The sequence below is a fragment of the Quercus robur genome, chromosome 11, assembly GCF_932294415.1.
Source record: "Quercus robur chromosome 11, dhQueRobu3.1, whole genome shotgun sequence".
Classification (NCBI taxonomy): Eukaryota; Viridiplantae; Streptophyta; class Magnoliopsida; order Fagales; family Fagaceae; genus Quercus; species Quercus robur.
Window position 1 is genome coordinate 22,026,549 of NC_065544.1, and position 6,304 is coordinate 22,032,852.

General features: G+C 38.2%; 1 pseudogene; it reads left to right on the forward strand.

Annotated features, from left to right (window-relative positions):
- Positions 1-1,334: 1,334 nt before the first annotated feature.
- Positions 1,335-6,304, forward strand: LOC126704840 (peroxidase 3-like; annotated as a pseudogene).

Here is a 6,304-nt window from a genome sequence, read left to right on the forward strand (position 1 = left end):
CTTCATCTTCTATGTTTTGTGCATTATTTTCTTGCCTTTTGAGTAGATACTGTATTCGAACATTCTTCTCTTGGTTTGTTGGGTATGGTTGGTTGTGTTTGATGTTGATTTCATCCGTTTTCATATTGTTTGTCACATTGTACTATTCTTTGTTCTGTGCTTTGGCTGTTGTTGATTTTCATACTCATTTGGTAAATGGGTTTGGTATTTTTTTTTTTTTATGTTTTACTCCGATTGTTTGTGTGAGTATTTATGTATGTTTGAGGCATTGGATTGCTTATCTTTTATTACTGTGTTTTTATGTGGACATAACATGTGTGTGCTTGTGTCTTGAGGGTATTACTTTAAAATATTCCATTTTCAGATTGCTTTGCCTCACTGCAATGTGCTTTATTTTGGGTGTCTGTGGTTTCCACTGTTCTTCCATTTTGATGTTTTATGTCTGTTCCTATCTTCTGTGGTCTGATTTGTGCTATCCATCCTTATTTCACTAATGTTCTTGATCTGTGCATATCATGCTCATGGTAGACTATCTCATTGATAGTTATTTAAAAATTTGGGTTTCTCTGTGTTCTCTTGCACTATCACCATTTTGATGCACCTGCCTCATTCTGCACTTCAGTGTTGCTTATGGTTTTGTTTGGCACTGACCTGACTTATGTTTGTATTCGTGTATGACATCTCTGGTTTACACTCATATCTAAATCTAATCAAGTTGATATCTGTTCTTTGTGGTGCTGTTTTTGGTTCTTTGCTGTGTGCCTATTCTCTTGCAGATGTCTCGTCGATCCTCTAAGGGCAAAGACATTGTTACTAATGATCCATCAACCCCAGTTGCTAAAAGGACTCGACTCTCATCTCAATCATCTCAAGACTCCAATTTGGAAAGATTTAGAACCTCGTTTACCTCTCACATCTACTCAAACATTTTTGATAGGGCATCTCCTATAATGGAACGGGTGGTTGAGTTTGACACCTTAAGGACCACTTTTATCCCTCGAATCTTTGAGCCAAGAGATTGGGCAAACTTATTTGGAAATTTTGCCGACCCAATGGATGAACTGGTTAAGGAATGCTACTCTAACTCAAGTGATCTTGGAGTTGAGTTAATTTGCTGGGTAAGAGGAAAGGAATTTATCATCACCCCAAACTCCATAGCCGAAATTCTCCGCATCACTCGACCTACGAATGTGGATCTAACTCCGTATGATGATCAAACTCCAGAGACTCAAGAAATTCTATAAGTTCTTGGACCTGACCATGAAGTCTCTAGTACAGGCACATCCATAAGCACTGCCAAGTTTGCACCTGAGCTGACCACACTAAAGCTGATCATGTTCTCCAATCTCTACCCATTGTCCAACACACCTTTCATCAATCTTGGAAGAGCTCAATTCCTCTGTGATCTTATTACAAAAGCCCCCATTGACATTTGTGCCCACATCTTTCAAACCATAAGGAAGACCGCGACTCGATCTGCAGCTAGAGGATGTATTCCATTCTGCAGTCTCATCATGAAGATCATTCTTCGTGAAGGTATTGTTCCTCCCTTAGATGGAAAAATGATGACCCGTCTGCGTCCAATTTTCATGTTCACTCTACAAGCTAGTAAAAGTCATTCCTCTAAAACACCAAAGAGTGCACACATCTCTCCAGTTACTCCATCTGCTCCTGAGTCAAAGACACATGTACATACCACACCTACTTCGCGTGTCATCCCTACAATTCAACAAACTAGCATTCCACAAGCACAGTCTAATAGAGTGGGTAGTTTGCTTGAAAGTATTCAGAAGCGCATTGACGAAATGGTGACACTTCTCTACTCCACCAACAACCATGTTCAAATGCGACTCGAGACCATGGAGAATCAGCTAGAAGCTATTCAACAAAAATTAGATGACAGCCTTTAGCTATTCGTGCCAAAAAGGGGGAGAGCATACAGTAAGGGGGAGAAAAGTTCAAAGGGAAGTGTGCATAGTAATAGGGGGAGTACACATACTTTTGTTTTAGTCTTACCTTTTAATTTATAGTTTTATGTTTTTGGATAATTATTGTTTCTATGGGTTTGATACACTGTGGTTTTGGTTTATGTTTAGTTAAAACTCATAACACATGGATGGTTTTGAAACTTGGTTTACTTTATATATATATATATATATATATACTGTTGATGATTATTCAGTTTATAATGTAGTTTGTACCCATGTTGCTTTTGTAAGGTTTTAGGGTTTGTTTTCATTATATGTAGGCTTTATGGTCTGTACCATGCTTTATGCAGCCTTTTATATTTTGATTAAATCAGTACTTTTCACTAAATGTCATGCATTTTCTTGTTTAGTACTGTCACTCTTGTGCCCTTGTAGGATTGTTCCTAGATGCACATACTTAGTGTATTGTGCATTAGTTGAGTGTTGGGCATGCAAGTGACTTGCATTGAGTTTGTTAGCTTGTTTGTTCAAGTGTTCATTTTAAGTGTGAATGAGCATTGTGGTCACTACCTTGTAGTGATTGCTTTGTTGATCAAGTCATGGTTTGTTTCTTAACTCCATCTTTGCTTGATCACATATAGCCAGCTTCATATGCATTTCATGCTTTTTTGCATACAATAATCATGGTGTATTGTTGTGTTTCAGGAGTTTCATGTTCATATGATTCAAGAGCTTCACAGTTTTTAGAATTAGGTGTGAGTGAGTTTTGCTCAACTGTTCCCAACTCACATGTTAAGTCTAGAGTCTGTTTTAGGGTTTTGTCACAGAATAGCCAAATGGGGAGATTGTAAGGTTGAATTTAATCAACCATCTTGTTGGCTTTATTCCGTGCCAAATTTGCTTGTATTTCAGCATTTAGTAACCCTGTATTTAGGTGGGTTTGTTGTAAGAGTAGTGAGTGAGATAGAGTGTTGAATTGTTCAAGAGTGTGCAAGAAAACAAAGACTCGTGACTTGATCTTGCGGGTGACTCGCGGCTCTAAGCCGCCAAAAGCAGCACACATGCCAAGCATGCCAGAAGTTGAAGCGTCATGCTAGCTGGAGCACTACAGGACAAAATAGGACAACTGGCCGTTCTGTTATCTAGCGGCTGGATCTCGCGACTCAGTCAAGCTGCGAGGCCAAGCCGCGAGCCAGCCCTGTTTTGAAAAACCTGACTCTTCACATTTCATTCTCACCCTAGTATAAATACCCCTTATACCCACAAAAGAAAGAGAGCTTCCAGAGAGAATTTTTGAGAGAGAAACCCTAGAGTAAAACAAGATTGATTCATCTACAATCTTTACATAAAAGTCTCTTCAAATTCCTCAACTCTCTTCCTCTCCATTGTTAAACCTTTGAGAGGTCTTTACCAAAACCTTTTCTCACCATATCTATTATTGTGAGAGGGCTGTTTGGAGTTCTGGAAAGCAGTTAGGAAGGAACCAATCTACATTGGTTGATACTATGGTCAAGTAGCGGAATCCGGGAAGCTAGAAAAGAAATAGATTCAGCGCAACCTCGTTGGAGCAAGAAGCTTGGAGGGCTTAGGTACACTGGGTAGATTAGGCTTGGAGGGTCTATTGCTGTTCATGTATCCCAACTGCATTTTCTAATGGATTACTTACCGCTTGGAGGGCGGCGGAGAGGTTTTACGCCGAGGGTTTCGGTTTCCTCTTCGATAACAAATCGTGTGTTGTCCTTGAGTTTGCATCTTCCTTCTCTTTTATCTTTGCCTTTTATTATCTGCTGTGGATTGTGATTTTAATTGGCTTAGATTGTTTACCAATTCTATTTATAGCTTTTATTCATTTTCCGCACACTAGTTGTTTGACTTAAATCTTGAATTGGTTATTTTGTAATTGGGGGTCTAAACGTTCAAGGGTGTTTTATACACTATTTGAACTTTCAAGGAGTAGTGGGCTTCTCCCATCCGTATTCAACGGAGTTCCAAACTCTCTCATCAATCGATTTCAGGAATGCTTTCATCCTTACTTTCCAATAAGCATAATTATTCTCATCAAAGTGAGAAGGAATAACAAGAGAGTGTCCGTATTTCATGACAACAGGGGTCAAGGATCAGTTCAGTGATCAAAAGATCAACAACAAGAGAGCAACTCGCTCTGATACCACTTGATGGTTTTTAGACCCCTTAAAAACACAATTGGATTATCCTAGGTAATAAGCCAAGTTTTTACTTAGTCCAATTTAACAAAACTAGGTTATCACAATCAAAACAATCATATCATGTAAAGCAGCGGAAAGATAAATAATACAAAGATATGATCACTCAGGAAACCAAACTGGTAAAAACCTGGGGAGGATTTGACCTATCTATCCTCAAGGTAAACTTGAATCCACTATCTTGAAAGAATCGAAGTTCATACAATAAGACTTACAAGCCCCCATGCTCGACTTCTTATTGCTACCCACCAGTAGAACTTACTGACATGACCACGTGCAAGCTCCGAATCCACAGACTCCTTCTTTCTTGGATTCACCACCAGATACAAGCACACCTGCTTGTGTTTCTTTAAGCTTCAATGACAACAACTGAGTTGATCATCAAGGTGTAGATAAAATCTCCTCCTTGAAAACCCTAAGTTTGTATAAAGGAAAGCTCCTCTAAATCTCACAAGAGATTTACACAAACAGCAATATGAGCAACACTAAAACGTGGCTGGGTTTGCCTTTTATACTTAGGACAAATTAGAAAACCTTAAACGTTTTCAACAAACTAGGGCTGAGTTGGAAATCTACAGAAAAGCGCATTCTGCCCGAGATTTGATCGATCGAGCCTAAGTTTCGATCGATAGAGCCAGGCCGAAATGCACAATAACTTCTGCATTAGCTCGATTCCAACTTTACATAAAAGATACAACTTTGAGCAAGATTAAACACTTCTGAACATATTGTTTTGATCATGGTTTGCCAACAATACACATTAGAGTTCTAAATACATAAAAACCTAAGTCTTTAGAACCTAACATACACAAGATTCTACCGGAGCTTAAACTACAATCAAGGATTGGTTGAACTAGTTGCTGCATTAAGATCAACAAGAAAGAATGTTCTAAAACCTTTTAGTGGAGTTTCAAAATCACAAGCAAGGGTGTGCTTGTGTTGCTATAAATCTAAGAAGAGAATGAGTCCATGGATTCAGAGTTTGCACGTGATCGTGTCAATAAGTTACTACATGAGGTAACATTAGATTTAGGGTTAAATCTTTTGTAAAAAGTTCAATTCTCTTATAGTGGATTTGATTTACCTTGAGGATAGCTAGGTAAAATCCTTCCCAGGTTTTTATCTTGACACTAGATCTACTTTTAGATTCGTAAAATTTTAATCTGAACGATGAAACTATCTCCTTTCCTAGTTCTACACCTTCACTTGGTTTATGTTACTCTTTCAAGTATAAATACACACACCATTACCAAAATAACACTACCTTTACTGTTCCTATAAATCAATTCTGCAAGCAAAATGCAATACCTCATGCTCTTTCTCTTTCCCCCTTTTTTTTCATCAACATCTTGAATTTAGCATTATGTAATCAAATGCTTGTGGAAATGATTGCAGTTTCAGAGGCCAATCTGGGAAGTACTTACCGGTAGGAGGGATGGAAGCATATCGCGTATTTCAGATGCCCTCAACAACATCCCATCACCATCCTTCAATTTCAGCAGCCTAAAACAGTCTTTTGCCAACAAAAGTCTCACAGTTCATGATCTTGTTGTTTTATCGGGTAAAGATTCTATATGGGGGAAAAAGCTTTATATAAGTTTGTAATATGATAAAGTTGTTTCACTAAATCAAAGTATTTTGATGTAAAAATCTAAGCCCTATTGCTAGTCTTAAGTAGTAACAATCTATTTCTTTCAAAATGATATCCTGAGTTGTGTCCAAGTGATTAACAAATTAGTTTTGGTTAGGTGGACATACAATTTGTGTTGGGCATTGCAAATTCTTCAGCCAAAGGCTATACAATTTCGTAGGAAAAAGTGATGCAGATCCTTCTCTAAACTCTACCTATGCTACTTTCTTGAAAACCCAATGCAAAAGCCTCTCAAACAACATAACTATCGTGCCAATGGATCCTAGAAGCCCCCTATCCTTTGACAACAACTACATCAAAACTTGAAGCTGGATCAAGGTCTTTTCCAATCTGATGCTGCACTTTTAACCAACAATGAAGCTACCAATACTGTCGATGAGCTGCTTGACTCTCAAGAATTTTTCATGGAGTTTGGTCAATCGATGAAAAGGATGGGAGCCATTCATGTGCTTACAGGAAGTTCGGGAGAGATTTGGAAGAAGTGTAATGTGGTTAATTCTTGA